The 18,833-nt window shown below is 38.3% G+C and overlaps 1 protein-coding gene across 3 annotated transcripts in view; it reads right to left on the bottom strand.

Annotated features, from left to right (window-relative positions):
* Positions 1 to 18,833, bottom strand: part of EPM2A (EPM2A glucan phosphatase, laforin) — a 102,712-nt gene that overhangs the window by 58,931 nt on the left and 24,948 nt on the right. Inside the window, exon 1 of one of the 3 annotated variants that reach the window (XM_070461714.1) lies at positions 12,396 to 12,584. The exons of the other annotated variants lie outside the window; for them this stretch is intronic. The gene's annotated coding sequence lies outside the window, so the exon portion shown is untranslated. Of the gene's footprint in view, positions 1 to 12,395; positions 12,585 to 18,833 lie in introns of those variants that run through there. 3 annotated transcript variants of the gene reach the window in all.

The following is an 18,833-nucleotide window of genomic DNA, read 5'->3' as shown; positions in this document are numbered from 1 at the left end:
TCATTAAACATAAACTGTCTAAAAACACATTGAAACACAGAGATTTTCAGAGTAGGTTTTTTTTGTTTTTTTTTGTTTGTTTGTTTGTTTGTTTAGTGAACCAGCTATTTGCTGTCTAGGAAAAACTCACTTCAGATTAAACAGGCAAGTGGAAAGTAAAAGTATAGAAAAAGATACACCATGTAAGCATTAATTAAAAGAAAGTAGAAGTGGTTACATTATTATCATATAAACTAAAACCTGAAAACAAAGAAAATCACTAAAGATAGGGAGAGAAATTATACGGTGGTCAAAGTATCAATCCAATCTGGATTGACGAGAAAGGATTATGGAAAGAGACAGACAGATACTAAATGATCTCACTTACATATGTAATCTACAAAACAAAAATCAAAACACACAAAAAAGCAATAAAAATGTATTTCAGTGAGTGAATAACAAATGGTATGTCCACACCATGATTCGGTCAAAAAAAAAAAAAAAAAAGGAATGACCTGTTGATAATATAATAATCTGGGTGAATCTCAAAAACATTATGCTGAGTGAAAAAAATGCCAGTCCCACATATTGTATCAGTTCAGTTCAGTCACTCAGTCGTCTCCAACTCTTTGCGACCCCATGAACTGCAGCACGCCAAACCTCCCTGTCCATCACCAACCCCAGGAGTCCACCCAAACCCATCCAGTCGGTGATACCATCCAACCATCTCATCCTCTGTCGTCCCCTTCTCCTCCTGCCCTTAATCTTTCCCAGCATCAGGATCTTTTCAAATGACTCAGCTCTTTGCATCAGGTGGCCAAAGGACTGGAGTTTCAGCTTCAGCATCAGTCCTTCCAATGAACACCCAGGACTGATCTCCTTTAGGATGGACTGGCTGGATCTCCTTGCAGTCCAAGGGACTCCCAAGAGTCTTCTCCAACACCACAGTCCAAAAGCATCAATTCTTCAGCTCTTAGCTTTCTTTATAGTCCAACTCTCACATCCATACATGACCACTAGAAAAACCATAGCCTTGACTAGACGGACCTTTGTTGGCAAAGTAATGTCTCTGCTTTTTAATATGCTGTCTAGGTTGGTCATAACTTTCCTTCCAAGGTCATAACTTTCCTTCCTTCCAATTTCACCTTCCAAGGTGATAATATTCACTTTTAATTTCATGGCTGCAATCACCATCTGCAGTGATTTTGGAGCCCCAAAAAATAAAGTCAGCCACTGTTTCCACTGTTTCCCCATCTATTTGCCATGAAGTGATGAGACCAGATGCCATGATCTTAGGTTTCTGAATGTTGAGCTTTAAGCCAACTTTTTCACTCTCCTCTTTCACTTTCATCAAGAGGCTCCTTAGTTCTTCTTCACTTTTGCCATAAGGGTGGTGTCATCTGCATATCTGAGGTTATTGATATTTCTCCTGGCAATCTTGATTCCAGCTTGTGCTTCCTCCAGCCCAGAGTTTCTCATGATGTACTCTGCATAGAAGTTAAATAAGCAGAGTGACAGTATACAGCCTTGACGTACTCCTTTTCCTATTTGGAACCAGTCTGTTGTTCCATGTCCAGTTCTAACTGTTGCTTCCTGACCTGCATACAGGTTTCTCAAGAGGCATATTATACAATACCATTTTTATAACATTTTTGAAAAAAGATTATAGAGATGGAAAACAGTTTAGTGGTTGCCAGGGGTTGGAGGGTAGAGGAGGCAGAAATCAGGTGAGGCTGTAAAGAGGACAAGAGAGATCCTGGTGGTGAATATGTACCAATGATAGAAATGGCAAAAGTTACTCAGAATCCTTCTGTATTATTTCTTACAACTGTGTGCAAATAAGCAATTACTTCAAAATAAAAAGCTTCATTTAAAAATAAATAAATCTTGGTTTGCCTGTTTTTTCCAAATAGGCTAGAGAATTTTTAGGTTTCCAATTCACTTTTTGTTCCATAGGACTGGCTTAAGAGTACAATGTGTAGTTGTTCAGTCGCCCAGTTGTGTCAGACTCTTTGAGACCCCATGTACTGCAGCACACCAGGCCTCCCTGTCTTCCAACACCTGGACTTGGCCCAATTTCATGTCCATGGCACTGGTGATGCCATCCAACCATGTCATGCTATTGTTTACTAGCACTATGATCATTTATGCCTAGAGATTTAGCTGACTTTTCCAGGTCTCTTCTACCTCATGAAGGTGTCAGTTGGCTATGCTGTATCAAGGTTAAAAGGTAACTTTGTGGCTTCTTTGAAGGTTGGCTTAAGATGGGAAGGAAGCCTGCAGGAGTGAATTATCTGTTCCATTGGAGCCGCCCACTGTCATTCACTTATTAGCATTAATTTTGAATAAATAAATATACAAACAATACACTAAGGCAGGATAAACTAACCTGTGTTATTGGCAGAAAAGTAGAAAAGGATTCATTTAATAAACAATAGAGCAGACTTGGCCATAATGTTATTTGTTCATTGAGGCAAATCACGTAAATTAAAATAAAGTGAATGAATGTAAAGGAGTAAGAGGACTGCTTTCTGGCATTCCAATTAAAGCCAGAGAAATAAGAAATCTCAAAAAATCTAAAACTCTGGACTAACACATTCTTTTAAATAGTTCTGTAAGTTTGAAAGTTCAAGTTAAAATGACTTTTGTATAAAGTCAGAACGTTTGAAATATGGGACAAGAAAAAATGTATTGGATAGCACTCTACTTAAAATTCTAATTATTTTGCATATGTTGTTTTATTTGAATCTATCCTCTTTGGAGTTTAATCACCTTGCAGTTTTTATTTCTAGCACATGAACATCAATTTGAACCTAACACATTAATCTCTAATTTCAGCTAGTAATTCACCCAAATCAGATCGCTCTCATGCCCATCTGTTACTTACTACTCCAGAAGTTATTGGTGCATAAAGTTGTATAAACATGGTATAATCATTACCAGCTCTGGCATTTTGATGTTCTATTCCAATGGCAAAAGCAAAACAAAATAAAATGCAAAAAAAAAATTTTGTTCAACCAACTGCCTCTTTGAGAGAGTGGATCTTGTTCCAGTTGAGCACTTTGATAAATTGCAGCAGGCAATGGTTGAAAATAGCTGAGTTTAGGAGTAGTGGTGGGAAACAGCTAAACTGATTCACAGAAGAGAGGACATGGGTGCAATCAAAGAAGGAAAAGATAGGAAAAAAAATGTGAAGATTGAGAAAGAGAAGGAAAGGTGAGCTGGAGAAAGAGAAGAGAGATGGGAAGATGCAGCTAGCAGACTATGTAACGTGAAGTTGATAATCAAAACACACTGGTCATGAGACGACCAGACAGCAGGTAAAGGCAAGTATTTTAATACCTAATTTGAAGCTGTTTGTCCTTCTATAATATTCCTCTTTACCCACCAACCCCCAACCCCAACCTTCAATATAACCTACTACATTCACACACAAATTTCTTACATGGAGAGAGAGAGAGGATGGTTCATTAACAAAAATTCATTTTAAAACTTAATTTCTTGCTAATGTTGACTTGATGTATAACAGGGCAATATAAGCAGGGCAACAAGAAGCTATATCTGCTAAGCAGGGCAGATGCAGGGAAGCAGATGTAAGGAAGACCCAGAGGATTTAAATCTTCCCTTCTCCACAGTTATCTTAGAAAGCGTGCCATACTCCCCGATCTACAAGAACTCATGTATCATAAGGAGGAAGATCACAGTTAATATCTAACCTATGCAGTTATGTAGTCACTTTCAGAATCTGTGTACACACCACAAAATAAAATTTTAAGAGAGAAAACAAGAAAAGTTAATAGGAAAATAATAAATAATACAAAATTATGAAAGAATATTATTATTTACAGGATTTTTATCTCATTTGATTATAGAATGCAAAAATCTTAAATGCAAAGTGTTAAGTAGACAACACTTCATGCTAATGGCAAAAAAAATTAAATCTGGCTAATGAAAATTAGGAAATCAAAGACTATCTATGGGCAGGAAGAAAGTTCTATACCAATTCAGATAGGTATGTAGATGAAAGTTCACTTCCTGTATAACAATATTGCATTGAAATAATAGGAGGTTTATATACTCAAGAGTGATATGCCACAAGTTAAAGCTAAAATAACTCCAAGGAAAAATCCAATACAAAACAATTCCACAAATTCAGGAAAGAGCTCCAAGAGTTTTGGTTTAAAATTATAGTAATGACTACAAAGACACTTCACAATGTTGAAAATAGGAACTAGATTTAGAGATAATAATCCTTTTCTACATTAGACATGAGAATATTACTGTTAAGGAGGCTAGAATTTGGAGGAGCAAAAAGGAAAACACTAAATGTGACAGGATTATGATAATGAATCAAACATCTGACCCCTCTGTATGTGTGTATGTGTGTGTGCATGCAAATGCATACAAATGTGTATATGTGTGTGTGACTGTCTTTCAAGTTAAAAACAGCTGATTATTATTGGTGATTGATATTTTTATGGCAAATGGTAAGCTGAAATGCAATATCTAAGCATCATCCTTTCTGTAAATCTGTACAGGTAAATTTGTCTAACCCTTCAAAATAAGCTACTCAGCTTAAAACAGTTACTTGACAGAACTACAAGTTAGAGGGCTCCTACCTTTGTATGTAATAGGTCTGGCTTCACTTGTTCTCATTAATAATCAGACTTAAGACCATTCACTTATGTTTCAAATTCTATGAGACAATCAACAAAAGTCCTTAGACAGTTGTTTATTAGGCGGGTGCAATGTGTTGGTCCTCTCAAAGCTGAGCTTAAGGTGTGCAGAAAACGGGAACAGCAGGAGTGATTAATAAAGCTTAGCCTTGGATTAACTCTCTGCCAGGCCTCCAGAGGGGATCTTTAGGTAAAACTCCCCAAAGAGCCTTGATCAGTTCCAGGTAAAAATTTTAAAGAAAAACTTAATTAACACCTGCCAAACCATGCAGAGCAGAATATTAGGAGGGAAATTTTCCATGATTAAATCAAGGTTTAGATCAAGCTAGGTTGAAGAAATATAATTAAAAAATGGTGATGGGCAAAGCAAAATTCAATAGTTCTTTTCCTAAAAGATTTGCTAATAATTTAATATCTCTTCATTGTGAACAAAATTAGGTATCCCCAAAATTTAAATGTTGAAACTCTAACCCCCAAAGTGACTTTCTCTGGATATAGGGCTGTTAGGGAATTGAGGTTAAATGAGAACATAAGGATGGAGTCCTAAACCAACAGGACTGGTGCCCTTCTAAGAAGGGAAAGAGAAACCAGAATCTCTCTCCACACAGGCATTGAGGAAAGGCTGTGTGAGGACACCCCAAGAAGCCAGCCATCTGCAAAACAGAAAAGAGTTCTCTCCAGAAACCAAATCTGCTGGCCCTCTGATTTGGGACTTCTTTCAGACCTATGAGAAAATAAATTTCTGTCATTTAATCCACCCAGTCAATGGTATATTGTTATAGCAGCCCGAGCAGATGAATGCACTCACATATATGAAATATTCTAGAGTTTAATTCAGTTAATGGACTATCCAAGTATTATTGAAAGATAGTTGTATATCTAGTCCTGGGGTAAATGGAAGTAGACAAATGAAATTTACAACATGATTCTCACAATGAATAGATTATTGTTGATTAGACAACACTTACACAAAGCAATTTGTGAATGAAACAAAACTAACCTAAATGATGAAAATAATTTTAAAACTACCTAAGACACTGATACATAAGCAGACTATTCAAGGACTGCAAATAAGCTTAATCCTCAGGGACATTTTCCATTCATTATGACTGGAATGAGACGTTGGGATGTATTCTAGAGAGCAATTGACTCACTAGGAAAGGAAACTATGATAGATTTGTGGTGTGTACATGGATTTCCCTGGTGGCTCAGATAGTAAAGAATCCACCTGCAATGCGGGAGACCTGGGTTCAATCCCTGGGTTGGGAAGATCCCCTGGAGAAGGGAAAGGCTACCCACTCAGTATTCTGGCCTGGAGAATTCCAAGGACTCTATAGTCCATGGGGTCACAAAGAGTTAGACACGACTGAGAGACTTTCACTTTCACTTTTCACATGGATACAGAAGACTGAAAATGGAGTGTCCATGTGAGCTACATCTAGTGAGAAAGGTTTTGTGATAAACAGGATGGATCACAAACTGTAATGACAATATCAGATGCTTTAGATACATAACAAAGATGACAATACTGGATGCTTTAGATACTTAACTAGCCACAACAATGTATCAGTGAGTATGATTTAAAGCAGGAAATAGATAACAAGAACAACTGTCTATTTTAGTGGAAAGAGTGAGAACAAAATATGGACTTGTAGGGGGTTCATAATACTTTTCAAATTCTAAACCAAGCAGTATAAAACAACCAGATTTCATGACTTGGAAAAGCAGAAAAGAGAATTACCAGTTTTCTAACCATTATTTAGGAAGCCAGACTTCCTTTTTTATTACAGATGATTTCTATGAATTAGTGATTCATAAGGATGCACACATCTTAAAATGGAAAGCATCACAAAGATTGAAGATTCTCTTTAAAAACATCCCCAAAATGGCTTTACTAGGCAATTATGCTTCGATTTGAAATTAAATACAACAACAAAGCTCTTCATTTTATATAATTTTTGGAGAAAATCTGAAACTTAGATTGTTCTTAATAGGCTTGACTCAAGCACCAAGACTGAATATTAACAATTCATTTAATGTGATGGTAATCCAGAGAGAATCTAAAAGATTTGACCACCTGATTTGAAGTGATCAGATCTTGTGGTAGCTAATTATGCCATGACTCAAGGGATTAAACAAGAAGATCCAAATATTAAAATGCTCCATCTCTGCATAATTGGACATATTTCTACATACTGCATTTACTTTCTATGTCACTTGCTGTGATGTTTATTCATGTATTTAATATATTTTTATTTGATTGCTGTAATAATTTTTAATGTTGATTTTCCCACTGCCATTGAAACAATTTTTATAGGAGTGTCTAGATTTTTGTTGTTAAATTGTCAGGTCAATTTTTCTCTCCATAGCACTCAGACTTGACTAGAAATCTCATTGCATTTCATTGTCTGAACACAAATCCAAGTTACACTATAAAAATAAAGCATTTACATTAATATTAGACTCAATATATGAAGCAAATGCTTTCAACCAAATTTCACTACTTCCTTTGACATAACTTGAAGCCCATGACAAAATCTCTCACGTCACCTATTTTTTGTGCATGCGTGCTAAGTCACTTCAGTCATGTCTGACTCTTTGAGACGCTGTGGACTGTAGCCTGCCAGGCTCCTCTGTCCATAGGATTCTCCAGGCAAGAATACTGGAGCGGGTTGCCATGCCCTCCTCCAGGGGATCTTCCAACCCAGGGAAGGAACCTGCGTCTCTCACGTCTCCTGCATTGGCAGGTGGGTTCTTTACCACTGGCACCACCTGGGAAGCCCCTATCTTTGTGAACTTTAAGTCAAACAATGCTGAGGCAGAAGGCAATGCCTTCCCTAGTAACCATATCTCAAATGTCCCACGTTTAGATGCAAAGAACTCAAAATAATCATCTTCATCCCAGGAACTCTGAAAAACACTGAGGATTGTTTTACGTTCAACTCTGTCCTGACCCAGCTCACGCAGTGCACAGGCATTTCAGTAGTTTCAAAGTAAGTCAATGCTTTGGCATGAAATCTCTCTACAATTAAGATTTTTCTAGAAAGTGGACTAAATGGTTTAATGAGACAGTCCCTTGAACTGATCTAGGTCCGATGTGAAAACCACCTCTGTGGCTTCATGCTTTAGTTTCTTTCATGACAAAAATATTTTTTTACATGATAGAGATACAGCTAATGTAAACATCACATAAGCACTGCTCTAGTTACTGAAAAGAAATTAGAAATAAACAGCTAGTTGAAATGAAGGGTAGAGTGGCCTAATGTTTTTAAACACTAAATTTTTTCTGAAATTGATAAGCCAGATTAAAACCTTTTTAATGAGACATTATAAGTTGTAAAAATAAAAGAGAATAAATTAGAGAGATTTTTTTTTAATTTACCAAAGCTATAAACTACATGTGTATGAAAAACAGTTGATGAAGGTTTTTGCTTCTCTGAGTCTTATGTCTGACTGTAAGCAACAGAAAAACTAACAGAGACTTCAATAAATACACATAGATCTCTCATGTAATAAAAGATGCAAAGCCTGGCAGTCCAGAACTGGTGAAACACCAAGTACCTTCTAAATGCTTTGCCATCCCTGACACATTGACTTTGTTGTCATGCCTGTCAACTCATGTTCAAAGGGTGACACTCTACTAGTCATGAAAAAGAGTCAAGAGCCCCTGGTTCCTCTTCATGAGAAAACGGAAAGCTTTCCTGGGAGCCTCACCCAAAAGACCTCTTACATTTCATTAGCTAGAACTAGGCAACATGGACATCCTTAGACTGATTGTTAACCAAGATGAATAAGAGTACATATAGAGCAATAATGACTGATTCCATTCTACCAAAACAAATAATGATTTCTGATATCCTGGGAAAAACAAATGATAATTAGGCCGCTGAGGGTGATGGTAATGGGTTGGAACACATCACCTTTCTCCAGCAAATCATCTCGGAAGATAGACCAAATTTCTTGTGGTATCTCATGTCTCTCCTTGATTTAAATCAAAAGTAGCTAATGCATTAAATTTTTATTTGTAAATTATTTTTAAATAAGTTGACAATAAAACTAAAAGCATTTTAATATATTTTAAAAACTTGAAAATTGCCCACAACCCACCCTTAAAAAAAAAATAGCAAGAATACAGTCTCTCTAATTCTTGATTGTGTTTGTCTTGTGCTAATAGAACCTCTTTGCTACAACACAGACTCTCCTCCTTCTATGCCTATCCTTGTGTGTGCTCTCAGTTGTGTCCGACTCTTTGTGACCCCACGGACTGTGGCCCACCAGACTCCTCTAACCATGGAATTTTCCAGGCAATTCTGGAGCAGGTTGCCATTTCCTTCTCCAGGTTATCTTCCCGACGCAGGGTTCCAACCTGCATCTCTCGCATCTCCTGCGTTGGCAGGCAGGTTCTTTACCCCTGAGCTACCAGGGAATCTCCTAGCCTTACACCTCCCCAAATCCCTCCTCTTCCAGTTTCCACTTAGTCTCTGCCCCACCATCATCTCTGACAACCTCATTTTCCTTCTAATTGCCCCAGTTCTCAATAAATACCCTCATTTCCCTATTCACTCTTCAGGGGCTACAGTTTGACATCGGCCCTCAGTGGCCCACTGGGCAGGGGTGGAAAAAACAACTTTAAATGAAGTCATCATATCAGATTCATTTTTGGCTTTTCTTTACCAGCCTCCAGCTTGTAACGATAGTGTGCATTCTGTTGAAACTCTCCTCTGTCGGCTCCATATTACTATTCCCCTGGACAGGAGGATATCATAGCAGTAAGATAGTGTATGGACTCTACGTTCAAACTCAGACTGCATTCCAAGTTATACTATTCACTACTTGTAAACAGTAATAAGAAAGTCATTTAAGCAATCTGTGCCTCTGTGTTCTCATTTGTGGAAAAGACAGAGTGGTACTACCTACCTCATAGGATTGTTCTGAGAGAATTCAATTAAGTGATCCATCTAAAGGATTCAGCGCAGTACCTACCACGGCTGCTGTTCAATAACAACTCAGTAGGAACACTTCACTATCACTCTTCTATCTCTTCCACTCTTAGTCTGTTTACAAAACTGGTCACTGATATGCAAACAGGTATACCTCAAAAATAAGCTCAAAATTTTTTAACAACAGCTTTGTTCAGATCTACATTTTCCAAAGATAAAATCGATGATTTTTTCCCAGCACCTCAGCTGGTTTACAAACTCTGACCAATCTCTTATCAAACCATACTACCTTCTTCCTAAAATCAGAACTAATTGGAACTCCCAAATCTTTTCACTTTGAATGGTTCTCAAGAAAAATTCTCTAGGTCTCTATTATTTTTACCAAATAATTTATTAATGCACACATAAGGCTTGACTTTTATTAATTTCTTGTTGGTTTATTCCTACTTTGGGGACTTAATATTTTGAATAATGCTTCTCTCAAATGAAATAGCAACCCTTTCCCAGTTTTCTCTCTTCAGCAAGTGTGACAAGCATGCTTCCTAAATTACTAATAAAGAGATTTAGCAGGAAAGGACCTAGAATAAAGTGACTTGTGAAATGCCAGTTGCACTTACTCTATGTTCCTACTGGTTTATCAGTCAGAGTACTTTAGGTCAGTCGTACAACTTGCAGTGAATCCATTTAACTAATCTGTTAGCCATTCAGTCACTTTCTAATCTGTGAAAATGTTAATATCTCAGTCATGTCTGACTCTTTGTGACTCCATGGACTGTAGCCCACCAGGTACCTCTGACAATGGAATTCTCCAGGCAAGAATACCAGAGTGGGTTGCCATTTCCTTCTCTAGGGGATTTTCCTGACCCAGGAATCGAACCCAGGTCTCCCACATTTCAGGCAGATTCTTTACCATCTGAGCTACAAAATCCTTAACTAAGATACACTGTTCCTCCATTTTTTCCATTTGTATACATGAGAAGTGATATTTTATGAAGCAAAAATTCTAAAAATTTTTTAAAACTACTTTAAAATATGTAATGATGATGAAATGCCAGAGTTTTTTTGTTTAACTTTTTGGAGTCATAAATTCTTTTGAGAATCAATAAAAAAGCTATGGATTATCTTCCACGAAAAAAGAAAAAATTGTGTGTTCATGCACACCGTGCAAATAGCTTATCACTATTCCGTATATAAGAAGAGAGGAAATATGATTCATAATTATGACCACAAGAGAAGGAAATGAAATTCCTTTTAACAAATCATGTTTAAACATCTATCTTTCTATCACTGCTTTTTTCCTCCTTGAAAAGAGCAAAAATTTATTTGACATAAAACAATTAAAATTTAAATTTTATATCAAATGTCAGCCATTTAAAAATAGATTTCCCTATTTACACCATTTTACAAGCAACTTTTAAACAGCTTTTACTTTCTCTTATATAGAATGCAGTGATTATGGCAGTTTAGAAATTGCACTGATGGTCTCCTTCCAAGTGGAAACTAGCAATCCATTATGTTGCTAAAGAATCTTGATTTTTTTTTTCATGCTACATGGATAGACAACTCAAGAAGACCTAGACCATCACTTTGTTGTTGTTGTTTAGGTGCTAAGTCGTATCTGACTCCTTTGTTGACTCCATGGACTGTAACCTGCAGGGCTCTTCTGTCCATGGAATTTCCCAGGTAATAATACTGGGGTGCATAGCCATTCCCTTCCCCAGGGGATCTCCCGGCCCAGGGATGGAACCTGTGACTCCTGCATTGGCAGGCAGATTCTTTATCACTGAGCCACCTGGGGAGCCAACCATCCCTTATATGGAAGCCTTAATATCAAAAGAAGTCAGCAAGGATAACTTATCAAGCATTACAATCATTACTTTTCCTATTGAACTGATCTTGTAGAATTAATTTTCTAAGAAATTCTGACACAAGGTAAACTGATTCAGAACTCTGACAGTGTGTTTCACAAACATGTCATAGTAGACATCAAAGGATTCAGCATAACTTTATTATCTTGGGATACACAGGATAAAACTAGCATCAGTGGTATTATCAGTCAAAAATATCTATATGAGTTTATTAAAAAAAATAATTGTTAAAGCATTCACAAAAGAAGCCAACAGCAAGATATTTGTAGGTGATTTTTAACTGATTTTAATTACCTACATTAAACTAATTTAACTACATCTGAGCTAAGTTAAGCTATCTAAGGCTTCTTCCCAAAAGAAGCAAAGTGTTAGTCCTTCAGTCATGTCCAACTCTTTTCAACCCCATGGACTGTAGCTCGCCAGGCTCCTCTGTCCATGAGATTCTCCAGGAGAGAATCCTGAAGTGGGTAGCCATTCCCTTCTCCAGGGGATCTTCTCAACCCAGGGATCAAACCAGGGCTTCAAAAGCTCTGGATAAATTGCTAAGTTTTAGTGATTGTCCTCACATTTACGTCATTCAATCACTTTTAAACAAATGGTAACAGATTCTCAGAATTATTTTGGAAGGGAGTGCATGGGATGAGAAAGGGTGGAAATAAGGTTGAGAGAAAATGAAATGGTGATTAAATTCTTTTCTATGAGATTACATACAAACTATAAAATTATAGTAGCGTGCAAGTGAAATACTGCCACCCAGTGGAATTAAGATAGAAATAAAATCTTCGAATTTGAAAAGAAAGCAAGAATTTCATACCAGTTTTTAAACTGGAACAATAGAGCTTAATAATTTTAAAAGTACTTTCAAATATATTATTTCTCAAAAAAAAAAAAAAAAAAAAACCTAGTGGGACAGACAACAAACATGCGAATACCTCTTTTCCTGAGTCTGAGGTTCCAGCAGATTACATGACTTGACAGAGTCCGATATTTATCCGGCAGCCAAGCAAACACTAGAGCTCAGGGCTGCTGGTACTCAGTCCTCTGGTGCTGATACCACGCAGTTCCTTCTGAAAAGAGCCTCTATTTTCACCCTTGACCAACACCTGCCCTTCATAGACGAGAAAAGTGAGGCTCAGAGATTATCTGGTCTTCTCAAACATTTCCAAGGGATTTCAGGAATACAGATTAAAGTAGAACCCTACTGGGGTTTCCCTGGTGGCTCAGGGCTAAAAAATTCGCCTGCAATGCAGGAGCCGCAGGAGATGTAGGTTCGATCCCTGGGTCGGGAAGATCCCCAGGAGGAGGGCATGGCAACCCACTCCAGTAATCTTGCCTGGAGAATCCCATGGATAGAAGAGCCTGCTGGGCTACAGTCCATGGGGTTGCAACAGTCACACATGACTGAAGGGACAGCAGACACACACACACACACACACACACGTACACACACTGTGATAATGGGCAACTCCAAGTTTTCAGTGGCATAGAAAAGCAAAGGTCTGCTTCTCTCCTGTGCTAGAGCTCATTATAGATTGGCTAAGCAAGGACTCTCCTTCATGTTGTCGTCATCTTTGTGCTGGGACCTTCAGAAAGAGGAACCATTTTTTGGAATATCAATAGTAATCTCTTGTCAGACAGAAAAAAAGCAAGGCAAAGCAACAGGAAGTGACATACATCATTTCTTCTTACACTTCATTGCTCAAAGCAAGCCACATGACAAAGGTATACATCTTAAACAGGGCAAAGAAGAACAATCTCCCACACGGAAAGGATGTAGATATTGGTAAACAATAATCATCTACCATACCCCCAACTGTTTCAAATATGCTGAGAAAAAGTGGTTCTCAGTTACACAGAGGAAAGAGGTCAGATCCCTCAGTATGTGGGATGGGGATTCAAGCAACTTTACTTAAATATCAAAAAGAAAGGTTAGGGACTTCCCAAGTAGTCCTGTGGCTAAGATGCTCCCAGCGCAGGGGACCTGGGTTTGATCCCTGGTCAGAGAACTAAATCCCATATGCCACAACTAAGAGTTTGCATGCTCCAACTAAGACCCAGCACAGCTAAATAAATAAAAGGAAAGTCTATCAGAGAAGGCTAGAGCGCTTGAAATATTTATGTTTCATAAATGGGAAATAAAAATGAGTATGTATTAAACAAGTAGACCAAGAAAATGTATTTAGAGTGTTTGTAAGTATGAGTGATGACTCTAAGTCCTACTTCTGGATACAGCACTTTATCAGTAGAAACTCATGGAAGCTGCCTGTGTTCAGGGAAGGATACCATATCTCATCGGATACGGCAGAGTTACTCTCATCACACGGCAGGGTTACTTAGTCTACATATACACAAAACTATAGCTATGTGGGTGGGGCTACCAGAGCTAGATAAATGCAAATTATATCTATTTGCTGCCTTACTTACACATATGTTAAACCTACAAGTTGAGTGGGGTAACAGAACCAGGATATGCACTAATTGCATATACGATGAACATGTTGTTGTTCAGCTGCTAAATTACATCAACTCTTTGCGACCCCATGGACTGCAGCATGCCAGGCTTCCCTGTCCTTCACAAGCTCATGGAGTTGCTCAAACTCATGCCCATTGAGTAAGTGATGCCATCCAGCCATCTCATCCTCTGTCGTCCTCTTCTCTTTTTGCCCTCAATCTTTCCCAGCATCAGGGACTTTTCCAATGAGTCAACTTTTCGCATCAGGTGGCAAAAGTGTTGGAGCTTCAGTTTCAGCATCAGACCTTCCAGTGAAAATTCAGGATTGATTTACTTTAGAATTGATCTGTTTGATCTCCTTGCAGTCCAAGGGACTCTCAAGAGTCTTCTCCAGCACCTCAGTTCAAAAGCATTGATTCTTCAGTGCTCAGCCTTCTTTATGATCCAACTCTCATATCCTTATATGACTACTGAAAAATTACAGCTTTGACTATACAGACCATTGTCAACAAAGTGATATCTCTGTTTTTTAATATGCTCTCTAGTTTTGCCATAGCTTTCCTTCAAGGAACAAGCATCTTTTAATTTCATGACTTCAGTCACCATCTGCAGTGATTCTGGAGCCCAAGAAAATAAAATCTGCCACTGTTTCCACTTTTTCCCCATCTATTTGCCATGAAGTGATGGGACTAGATGCCATGATCTTTGTTTTTTGAATGCTGAGTTTTAAGGCAGCTTTTTCACTCTCCTTTTCACCCTCATCAAGAGGCTCTTCAATTTCTGCCATTAAAGTAGTATCATCAGCATATCTGAGGCTGTTATTTTTCCTGGAAATCTTGATTCCAGCTTGTGATTTATCCAGCCTGGCATTTTACATGATGTACTCTGCATAGAGGTTAAATAAGCCGGGCGACCAAGATATATGAGTTCACTAAACCATGCTATTTTCAGAGCTCAGTAACACTTGCTCTAGCAGGAGAGATGTGTATGGTTCGTTCCCTCTGCCTATGCTAATGTTAAGTCTCTGATCAGAAGCTCTAAAATGAAAACCTTTCTACTGAATCTAATCAACACTGATGACCTAGCCAGCTGCCAGAGAAAAAGCAAGCAAGCTCGCCTAGAAATGCCATCAATTGGCCATGACAGACACCTCTGAGCGAGTGAGATAATAATCCCCTATGTTCCTAATCCAAAGGAGTATGTATACGCAGGTGTGTGTGTTATGCATGAATCAGAAGGTTTTTTTAGATAGATTCAACAATTTTATATTATGAAGTCATTTGTTGTACTAATAATTTTATAATAAATATAAGTTATTGAAAGAAGTTAAGTAATCTAAATTTATATCTCTTCCCATCTCCTGTTTGACCACTTCCAATTTACCTTGATTCATGGACCTAAAATTCCTGGTTCCTATACAATATTGTTCTTTTCGCATCAGACTTTACTTTCACCACCAGACACATCCACAACTGGGTGTTGTTTCTGCTTTGTCTCAGCCTCTTCATTCCTTCTGAAGCTATTTTTCTGCTCTTCAGTAGCATATTGGGCATCTACTGACCTGAGGAGTTCATCTTTCAGTGTCACATCTTTTTGCCTTTTCATACTGTTTATGGGATTCTCAAGGCAAGAATACTGAAGCGGTTTGCCATTCCCTTTTCCTTAAAGAAGTTACCTCTAAGTGGTTTTCATATTATTTCCCCAAAGCCAGTGGAAAAATGCAGCATGGTTTGTTACAGATCTGAGACTGCTATGGTTTAAACAGAGATCCAAAAAAAAAAAAAAAGGATACAGCACAAACAAAGAGGTGCACAAAATATTGGGAGAAAATGAGCATCCAGGTGGACTGAAACTTAGATTGTTTTTAGGAAATAGCAGGAAAGTACAGGCAAAGTAAATTTTTTAAAGTAAATAATTGCCAGATTTTGAGGAAACTGAAAGATCATACTAGAAGTTTAGACTCATTTTATAGGAAATAAGAAATTGGCAAAGAATATTCAATCACATATGGGACATTATCGAATCTGTGCTTTAGGAAGACAGCAGCGTGGAGGAAAGAATGAATCGAGAAGGGATGCAGTGGAGTTAGACCTGTAGAAGCCACCGAAATGCCAAGGAACCAAACTGACTGCAGAGGCTGGAAGATGAACATAAAATGGGATGCAGGTACAGTTTGAAATATGTCACCTGCAGAATCTCTTACAGTGGGCTTCCAAGACAGCTGCTTATCAAAAGCACTTGTAAAATTCTTACTCTCTGGACAATCTCAGAATTATTGAATCAAAATCTTGGCCTAGGAAATGCCCTAGAGACTCATGATGCAGGCATTCCAGTCTAAGAAGTACGAACGTTCTATACACTTGAGTGACTAAGCTACAGTGTCTTCAGACCAGGACAACAGAAAAAGAAGCTTCGCAAAGGCTGATTATACATTGAGGTTTGCATATCCTGAGTTTAAAGTACTTGCAGGACATCCAGATGGAAAAGTCTCATAGACAATGGAATAAATAAGCCTGAAACCCAGGAGAGGGATTAGAGATAGAGCTATCAGTTCGGTTCAGTCGCTCAGTTGTGTCCGACTCTGCGACCCCATGAACCGCAGCACGCCAGGCCTCCCTGTCCATTGCCAACTCCCGGAGTCCACCCAAACCCACGTCCATTGGGTCAGTGATGCCATTCAACCATCTCATCCTCTGTCATCCCCTTTTCCTCCTGCCCTCAATCTTTCCCAGCATCAGGGTCTTTTCAAATGAGTCAGCTCTTCGCATCAGGTGGCCAAAGTATTGGAGTTCCAGCTTCAACATCAGTCCTTCCAATGAACACCCAGGACTGATCTGCTTTAGGATGGACTAGTTGGATCTCCTTGCAGTTCAAGGGACTCCTAAGAGTCTTCTCCAACACCACAGTTCAAAAGCATCAATTCTTCGGCACTCAGCTTTCTTTATAGTCCAACTCTCACATCCATACATGACCACTGGAAAAACCATAGCCTTGACTAGACGGACCTTCATCATGGAATTGGAGGAGGTCCTCCTAAGAAAGAAGGTAACTTAATACAAGAGGTGATCTGAGGGAAGAAGCTCAAAAAGCACTTACACCTAACAGTAGTGAACAGAAAGATGAACATGGTAATGTTAGGGTTAGCCAAGAAAGGATAAATGTATTTAACAGATAATTCCAATAAATCAGCATTAAATCAAATTGCTCCACTTCTTTACAACAAAGTGAAGCACTACACAAAACCAATTCATGCAGTTCATGCTTTAATATGCCCACTGCCTACTCAATAGTTTTTAGTATCCATCCAAGCATCTGCATCAAGGTCACCCAAGATGGTTTGTTTGTTTTTTTTAAAAAAAGAACGCTCAATGATTGAACATCTGAAAGACAAATAGCCCAATGAAAAATAAGTGAAAAGATGTGAATAAACATTTCTCCAAGAATATACAACACATGTGTATCTTCTGATTGACACGTGGCCTAATAAGCATATGAAAAGATGCTCAACGTCATCAGCCATTAGGGAAATGCAAATCAAAACCACAATGAAACATCATTTCACACCCCTGGGATCACTAAAATAAAAAAAAAAACAGAAAATAACAAGCATTGTCAACCCAGTGAGAAACGGAAGCTCTGAAACATTGTTGGTGGGAATTTAAAATGCTGCAGTCACTTTGGAAAACAGTTTGGCAGTTCCTCAAAAGTTAAACAATGGAGTTACCATATGATTCAGCAGCTAACTTCTGGGTATATACCCAAAAGAAGTAAAAACATCAGTCTACCCAAAATTGTACACAAATGTTTATAGCAGCATTATTCAAAAACTTAGAATAACCCATATGTTCATCTGGGTTGAGCAATGAATAAACAAATTGTGGTACATTCATATAATGCAATATGATTCAGTCATAAAAGCAAGATGAACTGAGACATGCTACAGGATTCATGAACATTTGAAAACATCATGCTTAGTGGAAGTCGGTTACACAGGGCTACATACTGTACGGTCCCATTTATGTGAAATATCCAGAACAGGCAAATCCACAGAGACAGAAAGTACATTAGTGTTTGCCAGAGGAGGTGGGTATGGGGAGGAAGGGAGACTGATCAGTAATGAGTACAGGCTTTCTTTTTGGAGTGGTGAAAACACTGGAGAATGGGTGTTGGTGGTTACACAATATTGTGAATATGCTGAAAACCCCTGAATTATACAACTTAATAGGGTGAATTTTATGATATGTGAATTATAGCTCAAAACTGTTAAAAAAATATGGATTTACAAGCATCATTTCTGGAGATTCTGTTAAGTCTGTGACCCCAAATCTGTATTTTAAACAGCTCCCCTGGTGATCCCAATGCTCCAAAAGGTTGGGGAGGGCAGAATGAGGGGGGGTCACTGATGTATCTAGAAACTTCACCAGTTACTTGAGTTACATTTGAAGAAAAAGATGCCAACAGAGAAGGTTCAAAATGAGCAATGCGACAAGAAAGGCTACCTCTGTGCAAGTCCCGAGAAAGAAGACCATCCTCACCAGCCCACAGCAGATGCCCCCAGGTCCCCTGCAGACCACCCTCCTCATCAGCTGCCCCTAAAACTCCTCCTTTACCAAAACCCTACATTCCTAGCTCACCCCGCCTGACCCCAGGACACGCAGGGAGCCCCTCCACAAAAGGCTGAATGGCTTATGTGCCTCTGAGCCCTCAGATTTGGGCTTTGTCCTCCTCACTTCAGTAAAACCAGGACTCTCACTTGTGAAGAATAAAAGCAGGACACCAATTTCCTGTTGAATACACATCAGGCAGATTTTTTTTAAAAAATAATCTAGTTTTTATTTCCATAGTTCCAGAAAAAAGGGGGCAGGGAAGAACTTATTATTCTTTAAATACCAAGTTCAAAAAACTACCACTTCTTATG

Source organism: Odocoileus virginianus, chromosome 34 (assembly GCF_023699985.2).
Source record: "Odocoileus virginianus isolate 20LAN1187 ecotype Illinois chromosome 34, Ovbor_1.2, whole genome shotgun sequence".
NCBI classification, from domain to species: Eukaryota; Metazoa; Chordata; class Mammalia; order Artiodactyla; family Cervidae; genus Odocoileus; species Odocoileus virginianus.
The sequence above is the reverse complement of the archived record's forward strand: the minus strand, read 5'-3'. Positions and strand labels throughout refer to the sequence as shown.